Source organism: Pseudopipra pipra, unplaced genomic scaffold (assembly GCF_036250125.1).
Source record: "Pseudopipra pipra isolate bDixPip1 unplaced genomic scaffold, bDixPip1.hap1 HAP1_SCAFFOLD_381, whole genome shotgun sequence".
Lineage (NCBI taxonomy): Eukaryota > Metazoa > Chordata > Aves > Passeriformes > Pipridae > Pseudopipra > Pseudopipra pipra.
In genome coordinates this window covers 18861-32821 of record NW_026990860.1, presented here as the reverse complement: position 1 = coordinate 32821, position 13961 = coordinate 18861, and the positions used below count along the sequence as shown (strand labels likewise).

The 13961-nt window shown below is 51.8% G+C and overlaps 2 long non-coding RNA genes across 2 annotated transcripts; both read left to right on the top strand.

Annotated features, from left to right (window-relative positions):
- Positions 1-6433: 6433 nt before the first annotated feature.
- LOC135408373 (uncharacterized) lies at positions 6434-7946 on the top strand. Its single transcript, XR_010427556.1, has 3 exons — positions 6434-6525; positions 7056-7180; positions 7502-7946. It is a non-coding gene; the product is annotated as an uncharacterized LOC135408373 (long non-coding RNA).
- Positions 7947-8237: 291 nt separating this feature from the next.
- LOC135408372 (uncharacterized) lies at positions 8238-10196 on the top strand. The gene is made up of 3 exons (XR_010427555.1): positions 8238-8708; positions 9094-9271; positions 9857-10196. It is a non-coding gene; the product is annotated as an uncharacterized LOC135408372 (long non-coding RNA).
- The last annotated feature ends 3765 nt before the right edge of the window (positions 10197-13961 follow it).

Genomic DNA, 13961 nt, shown 5'->3' with positions numbered 1-13961 from the left:
GTGAGTAGAACTAACCTCTCCCATGCCTGCTTGACTCTGACTTGCACTACAAATATATATCTATATATTCAGAGTGATTTTTTTTTAATTTTTTAATCTTTCCTTTTACTTGAGAAGTACTTTTTCTTGTTCTATTTTTTTTCCTCTCTTTTTTAATTTCCAGGCCTCTGCTTTATGACAGATTTTGCTTTTGTGAGCTTTTTGTTTTGTTTTGGGTTTTTTTTCCTTTGCTGGTTACAAAATCAATGTTGTTCCTTCTGGTGCCTCCAGCTTAAGTGCTTTTCTCCCCTCCACTCCCCTCCACTCCCCTCCCCTCCCCCTTGGTGTTAACCTGCTGATGGTGGGATTTATTTTTTTCCTCTGAGTCTGGTGTTCTGGATTTGCAGCGCTGTCCTGTCACTGTTTGTTTCCTTAGGTGCCAAGCAGTTGCAAAAAAGATCAGCACTTAACAGAGTAATTAATTATTTGTGTCATTAAGCTGCCCAGGCAGGGATCAGTTGGTCATTAACTTATTTCCCTTCTCAGATGATTTGCTTTTGTGCTCTTCTCTTGGTTTTAATTTCTCATGTTAATATCCATAAATGCTGATTGTAATCTTTATTTTCAGTCATTCCCACTTTACATTTTCCTCTTTTAAGTGAGGAATCACAGCTGACCTTGGCTTTTTTGCCTTTGGGCTGACTTTTTAATATACTAAGGGTGTCCTATACTGTTTTGTTGTGAGTTGGGAAGGGAGAAATACAAATCAGAGCAATAAATTAGTGCTGCTGCCAGACTGGTAATTCCTGGGAGTAGGACCTAAACCCCTAGGTGATAAATCCTTAAATTCTCCTTCGGGTTTAAGAGCTGGGACCCAAGTCCCTTTCCTTTTGGTGGCATAGAGAGGCCTTGGGCAACACGGAGCATTGCTCTGTGGGTTTTAGATACAGAAGTATCTAAAAGTTCTACCTCTTATTTCTCGATGCCAGGCTTTCTGTAAAAAATGTATTGTACCATATATAATGTGATTTTTACAAAAAACCAAACCCACCACACCACAATCTCCAGGACGTGGCACAGGGCTGGATCGGTTCCATTAACACCTTCTGCTCCGAAGCATCTGGCTGTTTTAGGGTTATGTTGGTTTTATGGGTTTTATTTTTTATGAGTAATCTTTGCTGTGAAGGAGACGGGATGTGATCCGCATCCTCCTGCATCCCACACCGTCATCTGTAGAATTTACCCGAAAGCTTGGCTACTCAGCTTCTCGGCCCCAGACCCGGCAATGCAGCAGGACCAAGCAGAAAACGTTTCAAATATTATTAAAGTGATTTTTTTTTCCAGTAATATAAACCATGAAATTCCTTATAACATTATAGTATTTTACAGTTTTATGAAGCTTTCTATTGTGACTTTTATGGAATCAAAAGATGAAGATGATGAGATATTTTAGCATTTATATTTTTCAAAATGAAATGTATACTGAAAATAAAGTAGCTTTATGCATTTATGGGAGAGTTCATGTCCATTTTCGCTCCTTATGTGTCGAGTCTTGTCTGACTGAATTGAGATCTGAGGATCACTGTGGTGGTATGGGGGAGTGGCTGGCAATTTGGAAGCAGGCGTCATTGGTTCGCCTGGATTGCCAAGGAGCAGCACGGAGATGAGCCCACTGGTGCCAGGGGTGTCACCTCCTTCAGGAAGCAGGCGGTGGGTGCAGGGGAGATGCAGCAGGTGGAGACCATGGAGAGGAAGGTCCTGGTGGAGCCCAGGAGCACAGGCAGAGGCGCCTGGCTGTAGCTGCTGCCGTACTCGTACAGATACCTGCGGCAGGGGCGGGACGAGGAGACCCGGCACCCCGGGATCGGGAGCAGGAGCTGCGGGATTTAGGGGCGTTGGGGCTGCCCGGGGCTGGGAGCCCTCTCCGGCTACCGGGAACGGCGAGTCCGCACTGCAGGACTTGACCGACAGGGCCGAGGACTGCGGGAGGGACAAGTGGTTATGGCCACCCACGACACACTCTCGCATCCCAGCCGTGCTTTGGGGTCCATCCGCCGCTTTTGGGTCGCGCCCCGGGGCTGCAGTCCCGGCCGTGCCCACCGGGGTCACCGCTCTCCCGTGCCAAGGCACAGCCCCGGCTCCCTCGGCCCGAGCGGGACCGTGTCCCGTTCCCTGGGGGGGTCCCAGCCCCAATCCCACCTCGGTCCTCCCGCCGCGGGGCCCCCACTCCGCCTGCCGGGCGAGAGGCGGCACCGGCCAGGACCCGCAGCGGGCACGGGCGGGACCCGGCAACGAGCCCCGGGAACAAACCCCCGAGCACGGACCCCCGGGAACGAGCCCCTGGACTTAAGAGTAAGGGGTTTGAAATCCTCAAAAGCTCAGTGATGACAGAACAGTGTCACTGCCTTTATCAGCTCATCTCTAAATTCAACATGGCACAAGAAGCTGTGCAGAAATACCCATCTCAACAAAGGTCTCCCAGAGCAGTTCGAATCCAAGGGTGCTTCACTTCAGCTGTGCACAAGCACCACTCCTGCTCACCTCCGTGCTGTGTTTGACAGAGTCTGACATAACATTCCTTTGGGGAATGTGCTGGTTCCTGCTCACGAGGAGGCTGATACACCAGACTTACTGCCTGAGGTACAAAACACTCTCCAGAGTAATCACCCCAACAACTGTATCAGATAGAAACACATCCTTAGAAATAACAATTGCGATGCCGGGGTTTCATGTTTTAAACATTCTGTCTCTCCCTCCAGAGTTCTCCTGGGAATGTAGGGATGGTGTTTAAGAGCAGCATAAGGAGAACTGACAGTCACTGTTCCACACTTTCCAGGATAGCAACACTGCCAAACTGAGCTTGTAACATAGACCCTCTCAGGATAATTTGTAGATCTCATTAAATGCTAATTCTTCATGAGAAGAATCAGGACAGAGAGGCTGATTTAACACCTAGAGGGATTCGTGGGCTACAATGAGGACACTGACCAGAAGCCTGGTGCTCCTGAAAAGAGCAGGTATTGACCTGACAAGTGCCTCAGATCGATCTGTGACAAGAAGTGGGAGGTGGAGTTGGTACCAGAGTCACTGTCCCTTCACACACAGTTAGTCACTGGCCTGCAGAAAAGAAGGGGGTTCCTGCCTGCTGCTCTGCCCTGTCACTGCCCCGTTCCCTGGGAAAGTGCAGCTCTTGTCACTGCAGTGTAAAGGTGGGGAAAAGGCAGCGAGAGAAAGGCAGCCCAGCTTGGGGGGTGACCCTCCCTTCCTTCAGCTGCTGGGAAACGTGGCCGGGGGTCCCTCAGAGGCACTCCAGCTGAGGAGCTGCACCACTGCCAGAGGGACTTGGCAGTGACGGGGCAAGGGCAGCTCCTAAAATGCCCAGCTGGAGGAACGAGCCGCCCAGGCCTCCGCACCAAGCCCCGTGCAGGGCACTTGGGCTGCTGGGGAATGGCCCAGCAGGGAGGTTCTGCTCCTGCCAGCCCAGCTGTTGCTGCCAACCGCATAGGAGGGGAGGTATTTTGTCAGGACAGTCGCTCATGGAACGGGTTGCCTGGGGAGGTTGTTGTATCCCCATCCGTGGAATGTTTCAAAACATGACTGGATCCCTCCCTGAGCAGCCCGGTGCGATCCCATTGGTGACTGTGGCCTGAGCAGGAGGTCAGACTTAGAGACCTTGAACTGTCTCTTCTGACCCAGATTCCTCTCCAGTCCTGCAGCAGTTCTGGCTTCTTACAGTCCATGAGACCTGTTGGTTCCACAGTCTGCGGAGAAGCTCCTTTGCCCAGCAGGCAGTCCTGGAATGCCCAGCCATCCATGGCAGAGATTCCCAGAGCTGCCACGTGCCCCAGCTGTCCCTGAGCCCCAGCTTTGGCCTCGGCACTGAAACGCTGCCAGGACCTGTCCCTGCTGTGCAGGTCCGTGGGGCTGCAGGACACGGTGTCACACAGCACACACGGCCACTGGGTCCTGCCAGCTCCTCCAGCCTGTGCTTCCTGATTGCCGGGCATTTTAGGGGCCACCTGTCTCCAGGGATGGGCAGGGAAACAGAGATTTCCTGTGACTGGGAGCAAGATTTCCTGTGACAGGGCCTTGCCAAGGCAAGCAAATCGCCTGGGCTTCAGGTGCCCGTGTGCAATTCCATCTCCAGGCTCTCCCCCAGCAGCAGGTTCCTGTCCCCAGTTCCCGATCTCCCTCAGCTGAGCGGGCGGGGCGGGGCCGCAGGGCCAGGCGGGCTGGGATTGGGCGGCGGCGCTCGAGCGCTGATTGGGCAGCGCTGGCGGCCCGCGGTATAAAGGGCCGGCGGGGCGGGTGCGGTCGGTTGTGTGTGAGGGCTGAGGGCGCGGCCCCGCTGCTGCCCGGGCTGCGGAGGGGAGAGCGCCTTGGCCGCCGGGTTATGGACCGGGGGAGCCGGGGGGCGTTTAGGGGCGCCTTGTGCTGGGCAGCGGGGGCCGGGTAAGGTCCTTACCTGCCGGGTGACCCCGGGGGAGCCGTGGCAGGACTGCGGGGCTGGTTGTCTGAAAAAGGTGGAAGCTCTGTTGGCCTCTGTTGACACCTGCACCAAAGGAGATGCAAATTTTCCCCCTCTTGGTTGCAGGCTTCACAAAGCTTCACAAGCTTCCTTTCCCAGGAAAGGAAGTTTTAGATTCCAACTCCCCTTTATGCTAAAGGTTTCCTTGTTCTCTCAGCAGGATGTCGAGTGCCACCGTGTCCCTGAGGTTCCCCTTTCTGCTGTTGGGAGAGCACGAGGTGGATGGAGAGGATCCCCAGGCATCTGCAGGCAAAAGGGACTCGCACAACTGCGATTTTTCTCCAGGTCCCTTAAGGGGGACTTTCAGGGTACCATGGGTAATGTGCCAGCTCTCCTGCTGGAGTTTTTGTCTTCTGCTATATTTGAACATAAAGAGTAAAACTAAAGTCAGGTGTGTTCTGGAGTATGTTACACTTGTGCAAAGCTCCTTCCCTCTGTTTATTTTCTATTCTGGAAAGCACAGTCTGGGGTTCCTGGGCACTTCCTGTTAAGCGATTCCATGAAAATAATTTTGTACTGAAAGGAGAAAGGAGCTGTCTGTGGGAGATCAGATGTCACTGATAAAAGCTTTGTTTTTTCACTCAGTAAGCTTTTAAAATATCTCATAGTGTGTAGGAATGCCTGGCTTCTAAAACTCACCGAGTCTTAGAAGTTTCTTTGAAGAGCTGATTTCAGACAGGAAAATTGGCCCCCCAGGAGGGACTCTGTGCCTGCTCTCCCGTGGCTCCAAGGGATCTCTGGCCCTTCACGCCGGCACCGAGATTTTCTCGGGAAGGGCCTCAGATCCCCGGACCAGTCTGGGACACAGGCAAGATCCCCCTGCATTTTAGGACCAAATTGGGCCCCCTGGAGGGATAGTGCTGTTGGTGCCCCCGGGTTGGGGCACCCCGAGGACTCCAGCGCGCACCGAAAGGATTATTCGGGGAGATCCTCGGGGTGCCCGGCCCTGGGGAGCTCAAAGCAAGGTCCCTACAATGGATTCAGGCATTCCTGAGAGTATCCCAGGGGTAGCTGTCCCTGCTAGACATGGAGCTCCCTAATGGACTGTAATTGGGTTCTAAAAGTGGTGCTCCAAGTGCCAAAGCAGTGTGGGATTGGGATTAAGAAATGAGCAGTGATGGTGCAATTGGCTGTTTTCTCTTGAATGTAATGGTAAGAGCTGCAGGAGTGCCCGGTGTGTGTTCCAGTCCCCAGCATTTGGTTTGCACGTGTCCTGGTCAGACACAGGTCCAACTTCCTCAGTCCTTATCACAACAAAGAGGGAATGAAGGACTGGCAGTGTTAAGGTGATTGGTGTGCCAGGGGTTAAACTGGGAAAACATTGGGGAATTCCTCAGTTGGTCTATTTGCCAGACTCACCCAAACCTGTGTTAGGAAGAGATTGAGTGGAAAAGTTGAGGCAGAAATGAAATGGAAAACTGGTGATAATGAAACTGTAATTGCTGGAACTAAATGTGTCCAAGCAGCAGCTCTTGTTGTGCAGGGAATAACTCCTGTCAGCAGCAAGGTCCCAACTGAAGTGGCAGCTGCAGTTGTTCCTGTGGTGTGGGCCAGTGGAATTGCAGGAGAGTGGGAGAGGGCAGAACCTGTGGGTATTACCCCTGATGTGGGATCTATATGGGTAAGGCAAAGCCAGTATTCTTTAAAATCAGAATGCCAGCTTGAATTGGTTGCAGTAACAGCTAAATTTTCTCATCCTGGTTTGCTTGTAGGACGTGAATGCAAGAACCTGCCAAGAAAACCAATGGCCAAGATGATTTATTAGTGCGGGACCTGAGAGAAGCACCTTGAATGACAACCTCGAGCAGTTTCCAGTACTGGATTGCAAAGATGGCCTTTGCTGCATCTGCTTGAGCAAGGAAAGCCAAGAAACCTTTGCTTTGGCAGGAGAAAATCCAGAAAGCGGGAAGGAAGAAAAGAAGCTCCCTGACTCCTCCTGAGCCCCAGACAGCCCATGAACTGCCTTGCTGGGAATGGTAGGACGGGGTGGACTCTGGATTGCTCCCTCTGGATGTGTGGTAAGACTGTTCTGCCAACTTTTCCGACAGCCTGTAAGCATTTGCTGCCTTGGCTAGATGGTGCAAGGGCAGACTTTAAGCAGCTAAAGCATTCCCTGAGGAGAGCTCTGGGTCTGCCAGATGTCTCAGAACTGTTGGAAGCATCTTTGGTGGGGAGGGCAAACAAAGGCCAAGGTGTGCAGTGACCCCCCTGAGAAGGGACTTTGAGTTAATGGCATCCCTGCAAGTGAACTGTGTGGGCTGTTCCCCCTGTAGGGCAGGTGATAGTCCTAGCTACAGTGATGGGAAAAATAGTTAAAAGGGAGCCCCAAAAGCTGGAAATCCTCCAGGAGGCTCTTGGCCAACAGAGTTTCCTGAGTTCCCCCTGAAAGAAGAACAGTGATAGTTTTGAGTGGTGGTAGATCCTTTGAATAGATAGCCTTGAGTGTGTCCTTGTTGCACCAGTAGGCTTTGTCCAACTCCCCATCTTCCAGGAGATACACATATTAAAGTTTAAAATGATCTTTTTCCTAATCCTTTGTTGTCTTGAGGCTCTCCCCTCAGGAACTCCAGGAACTCCTGGTGCCGCCTGGGCCGATGGATTGGACACCCCAGCCCCTCCGTTCCTGCCCAGCCACTGGGTCCGTGTCCAGTGGTGGCACTGCCAGCCCTGCAGGTGAAGTGGGAAGGACCTTTCCAGGTCTTGTGGGTCACATTTATAGCAGCTGACATTGCAGAAAAAGGACCTGGGCTTTCTTCTTCTTTAGTTCAGAAAGCTCCTTTTGATTGGTGAGCAGGACAAAGTGGATCCTTCAGAGTTCCCATCCGTGTTTGTGTCTCAGCCTGTGTTAGGATTCAGGGCTGTAGCTGTTGTTGTCACTGAGGAGTCAAACTCTGCTTTAAATAATGAGACACTGACCTGATGGCCAAGTGTCAAGAATAAAGGGGGAATGCTCTCTGAGTGTTGAGATGTAACAAGAGCTGATCCTTTTTGCAGTGGGATGTAGCCTGGAAAGTGCAGAGAGCTGAGCCAAGGGATTGAAAGGGACCAAGCAAGGGAGGTGAAGAAAGAAGGAAGAAGGGAAGTGAGGCATGAGCCAAGCAGCAGCAAGTTGCTGTGTAAGCAGGTGAGTTGTGTTGAGGTTCCTCAGGCAGGCACTGAGGACTTTGAGGGCTCCAGACAGAGCAGACCTGGGAAGGCCCTCGGTGAAGCCCCTTGGAAACCTTGTAAGGGTAGGTGTGTATGGTAATAAGTGTTGGAGAATGTCCTGAATATTGAACAGGAATGCAGGGAAGGAAAATGAATCCTTCTGTAATCCTGACCCCTCCCATCATCTGCAGTGGAGATAGCTCTGTGTGCCCTTTGGGAACTGATTGCCAGGACACCTGGTGGGCTGGAATGATTCAAGAGCATAGGAATACAAGATTGCCTGGCTTCTGAAACTCACCAGTTTTGTCTCAGAGGTTCTTGTAAGAAATTTTAGACAACACCTGAACTTCTAGTGTGTACTTCTGAGTTCAGTTGGAAAGAGATTGTCCTGGGAACAAGTATCTTTCTCATTCCAAGAAGTTGCACTTTATGAACTTCCCATCTGAGCTGATGCCCTTGGCAGGAGAAGTGCTCAGCAAGGAGGCTCTTTGCTCCTAGGCAGGAAGAAAGGTCAGTGCCCTTCCTCCCCAAGGCCCAGCCCAGCAGGGCTGGCAGGAGCTGCTGGTGTGGCTGCTCTTTGGGTTCTCAGCTGTGGCTGTGGGGTGGTGACATCGTGTTCCTGCCTGTGCTCCAGGGCAGCCAAAGCCCCAGCCCAGCCCCTGGGCCTTTCTGGGAGCCTGAGCTATTGTAGTACTGGGGATGGGGGTTTGGGTTTTTGTTTCCCTAAAAGTAGAACCATTAGGGGGGATCTCTTATCTCACAGTTGTTGTTGTTTTGATATCTTAATTAATTACAACTTGAGAAGAAAAGCTTGTGTAACTTAGGAACTGACTTGCACTGGTTCCTCTGAAAGTGCCAAGGAGTTGTAGTGTCCACTGGATTGTTTGTATTGAAGCAGTTTGGTGTTTACAGAGGGATAATAACTCCTGTCAGCAGCAAGGTCCCGACTGAAGTGGCAGCTGCAGTTGTTCCTGTGGTGTGGGCCAGTGGAATTCCAAGAAAATGGACAAGGACAGAAGCTGTAAGAATTACCCCTAAGCCAGAGTCTCTCCTGGTAAGGCAAACCCAGTATCCTTTAAAATTAGGAAGCCAAGCTGGATTGGTTGCAGTAACAGCTAAATTTGCTGATCATGGTTTGATAGTAGAATGTGAATGGAAGGACCTGTAAAGAAAGGAAATGGGAAAGATGATGGATTGCTGGGAGCAGGGGCTGGCAGACAGTGGCACTGGATGTTTGGTTGTGTTTGGGAATGAGCAGCTTGACCTGCCCAGGGTTGTCTGTGCTGGGGGTGGGTTTGGGTCCTGTGTGGCCACAGGTCTGTGCAGCAGCTGGAGCCTGGGCAGGTCTGGGGGCTGTGGTGTGCCAGGCTGCTGAGTTTGTTTTGCCTGTTTCCTTGGAGTGTCCCAGTGTCCCTGCTTGGCTGTTTGTTGCCCTGCAGGCAGAAGAGCCCAGGCCTGAGCTGGCTGAGTGTTGGTGTGAGCCAGAGTGGGTGTCCCTGCCCTCGGGCCAGTCCCCAGAGCTGCCTTTGGCATCCCCTGCTGAAGGGTGGGAGCTGCCCAGAGCCAGCAGCATCCAGCTGGAGGATCCAGGAGGATGCAGCTCTGCTTTGCTGGGAGGTAAGAGGTGGGGTGCAGGAGCTGGCAGGGGTGTTTTGCAGGCAGAGGGAGGGCAGGAGCAGGAGAATTGCAGGTGCAGCAGCTGGGTCAGTGCTGGATGGAGTCGGGGCTGGGAAAGGGCCCTGAGTGTCAGGGCAGGGGAGAGCCCAGGGTGGCCCTGGGAGCCCTGGGGCTGTGAACAAGTGCAGTGGGCAAAGGAATGGGCACTGGAGAGCTGGGCAAACAGCTGGAGGAGTTGCAAGGGGAACCAGGAGACTGGAATGCAGGAGCAGCAGCTCCCTGTGTGTGTGTGTAGAACCAGGTGTACTGCAGCCCTGAGTGAGGTGGGAAATGAACCTCAGGAGGCTGGGAATGAGTCCCACACACTGGTTAAAGTGGGATGGACTCTTCCCAAGTGTCTGAAAAGCTTTTCTTCAGTGTTGCTTTATCAGTTGAAAACTGAAATGATTGTCGAGGTGTTGGCACTTGTTTTCCTGTGTCTTTGGTGAAGTGTTGACTCAGTACCTTTCTTGGAGCTGCTGTTGGATGAAGAGGTGCCCCCAATTGACCTGTAAGGTCCTTGTTTTTCTTCCCTGCTTCTCCCAGCTTGTCCAGGAGATGGAATTCCAGTGCTACAGTCTGGGTGGGTCATGGTGCTCCCAAAAGGAGCCTTTGTGCCTTCAGGACAAGTTTTGGTGCCACTGGAGCTGCTGGGAGAAGCATAGGGTTGGCAGTGAGAGGCCTGGAATGATGTTGCTGTGGCACAGAAGAAATGAGCAGTGGTGGTACAATTGGCTGGTTTCTCTGGAATGTAATGGTAAGAGCTGCAGGAGTGCCAGGTGTGTGTTCCAGTCCCCAGCATTTGGTTTGCACTTGTCCTGGTCAGACACAGGTCCAACTTCCTCAGTCCTTAACCCAGTAGAGGGAGAATTAAGGACTGGCAGTGTTAAGGGGATTGGTGTGACAGGGGTTAAACATTGGGGAATTCCTCAGTTGGTCTCTTTGCCAAACTCACCCAAACCTGTGCTAGGAAGAGATTGAGTAGAAAAGTTGAGGCAGAAATGAAATGGAAAACTGGGGATGTTGAAACTGTAATTGCTGAAACTAAATGTGTCCAAGCAGCACCTCTTGTTGTGCAGGGAATAACTCCTGTCAGCAGCAAGGTCCCGACTGAAGTGGCAGCTGCAGTTGTTCCTGTGGTGTGGGCCAGTGGAATTGCAGGAGAGTGGAAGAGGGCAGAACCTGTAGGTATTACCCCTAATGTGGGATCTATATGGGTAAGGCAAAGCCAGTATCCTTTAAAATCAGAATGCCCGCTTGGATTGGTTGCAGTAACAGCTAAATTGGCTCATCCTGGTTTGTTTGTAGGATGTGAATGCAAGAACCTGCCAAGAAACCAATGGCCAGGATGATTGATTAGTGCAGGACCTGAGAATGACAACCTCGAGCAGTTTCCAGTATTGGATTGCAAAGATGGCCTTTGCTGCATTTGCTTGAGCAAGGAAAGCCAAGAAACCTTTGCTTTTGAAGGAGAAAAACCTGAAAAGCAGGAAGGAAGAAAAGAAGCCCCCTGCCTCCTCCCTGAGCCCCAGACAGCCCATGAACTGCCTTGCTGGGAATGGTAGGACAGGCTGGACTCTGGATTGCTCCCTCTGGATGTGTGGTAAGACTGTTCTGCCAACTTTTCCAACAGCCTGTAAGCATTTGCTGCCTTGACTAGATGGTGCAAGGGCAGCCTTTAAGCAGCTGAAGCATTCCCTGAGGAGAGCTCTGGGTCTGCCAGATGTCTCAGAACTGTTGGAAGCATCTTTGGTGGGGAGGGCAAACAAAGGCCAAGGTGTGCAGTGACCCCCCTGAGAAGGGACTTTGAGTTAATGGCATCCCTGCAAGTGAACTTTGTGGGCTGTTCCCCCTGTAGGGCAGGTGATAGTCCCAGCTACAGTGATGGGAAAAATGGTTAAAAGAGATCCTCAAAAGCTGGAAATCCTCCAGGAGGCCCTTGGCCAACAGAGCTTGCTGAGTTCCCCCTGACAGAAGGACAGTGATAGCTTTTGAGTGCTGGTAGATCCTTTGAATAGATAGCCTTGAGTGTGTCCTTGTTGCACCAGTAGTCCTTGTCCAACTCCCCATATTCCAGGAGAAAGACCTATGAAAGGAAAAAGTGATCTTCCTAATCCTTTGTTGTCTTGAGGCTCTCCCCTGCAGGAACTCCAGGAACTCCTGGTGCCGCCTGGGCCGATGGATTGGACGCCCCAGCCCCTCCGTTCCTGCCCAGCCACTGGGTCCGTGTCCAGTGGTGGCACTGCCAGCCCTGCAGGTGAAGTGGGAAGGGCCTTTCCAGGTCTTGTGGGTCACATTGATAGCAGCTGAAGTTGCAGAAAAAGGACCTGGGGTCTGTTATTGTTGAGTTCAGAAAGCTCCTTTTGATTGGTGAGCAGAACAAAGTGGATCCTTAGGGTAAAGTGGGAATGATATGTGCATGTTGAGATGTAACAAGATCTGATCCTTTTTGCAGTGGGATGTAGCCTGGAAACTGCAGAGAGCTGAGCCAAGGGATTGAAAGGGACCAAGCAAGGGAGGTGAAGAAAGAAGGAAGAAGGGAAGTGAGGCATGAGCCAAGCAGCAGCAAGTTGCTGTGTAAGCAGGTGAGTTGTGTTGAGGTTCCTAAGGCAGGCACTGAGGACTTTGAGGGCTCCAGACAGAGCAGACCTGGGAAGGCCCTCAGTGAAGCCCCTTGGAAACCTTCTAAGGGTAGGTGTGTATGTAATAAGTGTTGGAAAATGTCCTGAATGTGGAACAGGAATGCAGGGAAGGAAAATGAACCCTCCTGTAATGCTGATCCCACCCATCAGCTGCATTGGAGATACCTGTGTGTGCCCTTTGGGAGCTGATTGCCAGGACCCCTGTGGGGCTGGGATCATGGCAGGGTGTTGTAAGCAAGGAATGCCTGGCTTCTAAAACTCACCAGCTGAGTCTCAGAGGCTTCTTTGAAGAGCTGTTTCATGCAGGAAAATTGCCCCCCCAGGAGGGACTCTGTGCCTGCTCTCCCGTGGCTCCAAGGGATCTCTGGCCCTTCACGCCGGCACCGAGATTTTCTCGGGAAGGGCCTCAGATCCCCGGACCAGTCTGGGACACAGGCAAGATCCCCCTGCCTTTAGAAATGAGGCCTTCTTGTGGCTTCCCCCCCGTACCCGTTGGGGGGTTCCAAAGAAGGCCTCTTGAAATGCCTTTTGGGCTGTCCATGGCAAGCTTGAGACCAAATTGGGCCCCTGGAGGGACAGTGCTGTTGGTGCCCCTCGGGTTGGGGCACCCCGAGGACTCCAGCGCGCACCGAAAGGATTATTCGGGGAGATCCTCGGGGTGCCCGGCCCTGGGGAGCTCAAAGCAAGGTCCCTGCAATGGATTCAGGCATTGCTGAGAGTATCCCAGGTGCAGCTGTCCCTGCTAGACATGGAGCTCTCTAATGGGCTGTAATTGGGTTCTAAAAGTGGTGCTCCAAGTCCAAAGGAAGTGTGGGATTGGGATTAAGAAATGAGCAGTGATGGTCCAATTGGCTGTTTTCTCTTGAATGTAACGGTAAGAGCTGCAGGAGTGCCAGGTGTGTGTTCCAGTCCCCAGCATTTGGTTTGCACATGTCCTGGTCAGACACAGGTCCAACTTCCTCAGTCCTTAACCCAGTAGAGGGAGAATGAAGGACTGGCAGTGTTAAGGTGATTGGTGTGACAGGGGTTAAACTGGGAAAACATTGGGGAATTTCTCAGTTTGTCTCTTTGCCAAACTCACCCAAACCTGTGCTAGGAAGAGATGGACTGGAAAAGTTGAGGCAGAAATGAAATGGAAAACTGGGGCTATTGAAACTGTAATTGCTGAAACTAAAGGTGTCAAAGCAGCAGCTCTTGTTGTGCAGGGAATAACTCCTGTCAGCAGCAAGGTCCCGACTGAAGTGGCAGCTGCAGTTGTTCCTGTGGTGTGGGCCAGTGGAATTGCAGGAGAGTGGAAGAGGGCAGAACCTGTAGGTATTACCCCTGATGTGGGATCTCTCCTGGTAAGGCAAACCAAGTATCCTTTAAAATCAGAATGCCAGCTTGGATTGGTTGCAGTAACAGCTAAATTGGCTCATCCTGGTTTGTTTGTAGGATGTGAATGCAAGAACCTGCCAGGAAACCAATGGCCAAGATGATTGATCAGTGCAGGACCTGAGAGAACCCCTGTAAGTGACAACCTCGAGTAGTTTCCAGTATTGGATTGCAAAGATGGCCTTTGCTGCATCTGCTTGAGCAAGGAAAGCCAAGAAACCTTTGCTTTTGAAGGAGAAAATCTGGAAAGCAGGAAGGAAGAAAAGAAGCCCCCTGACTCCTCCCTGAGCCCCAGACAGCCCATGAACTGCCTTGCTGGGAATGGTGGGACGGGGTGGACTCTGGATTGCTCCCTCTGGATGTGTGGTAAGACTGTTCTGCCAACTTTTCCAACAACCTGTAAGCATTTGCTGCCTTGGCTAGATGGTGCAAGGGCAGCCTTTAAGCAGCTGAAGCATTCCCTGAGGAGAGCTCTGGGTCTGCCATATGTCTCAGAACTGTTGGAAGCATCTTTGGTGGGGAGGGCAAACAAAGGACAGGGTGTGCAGTGACCCCCCTGAGAAGGGACTTTGAGTTAATGGCATCCCTGCAAGTGAACTTTGTGGGCTGTTCCCCCTGTAGGGCAGGTGATAGTC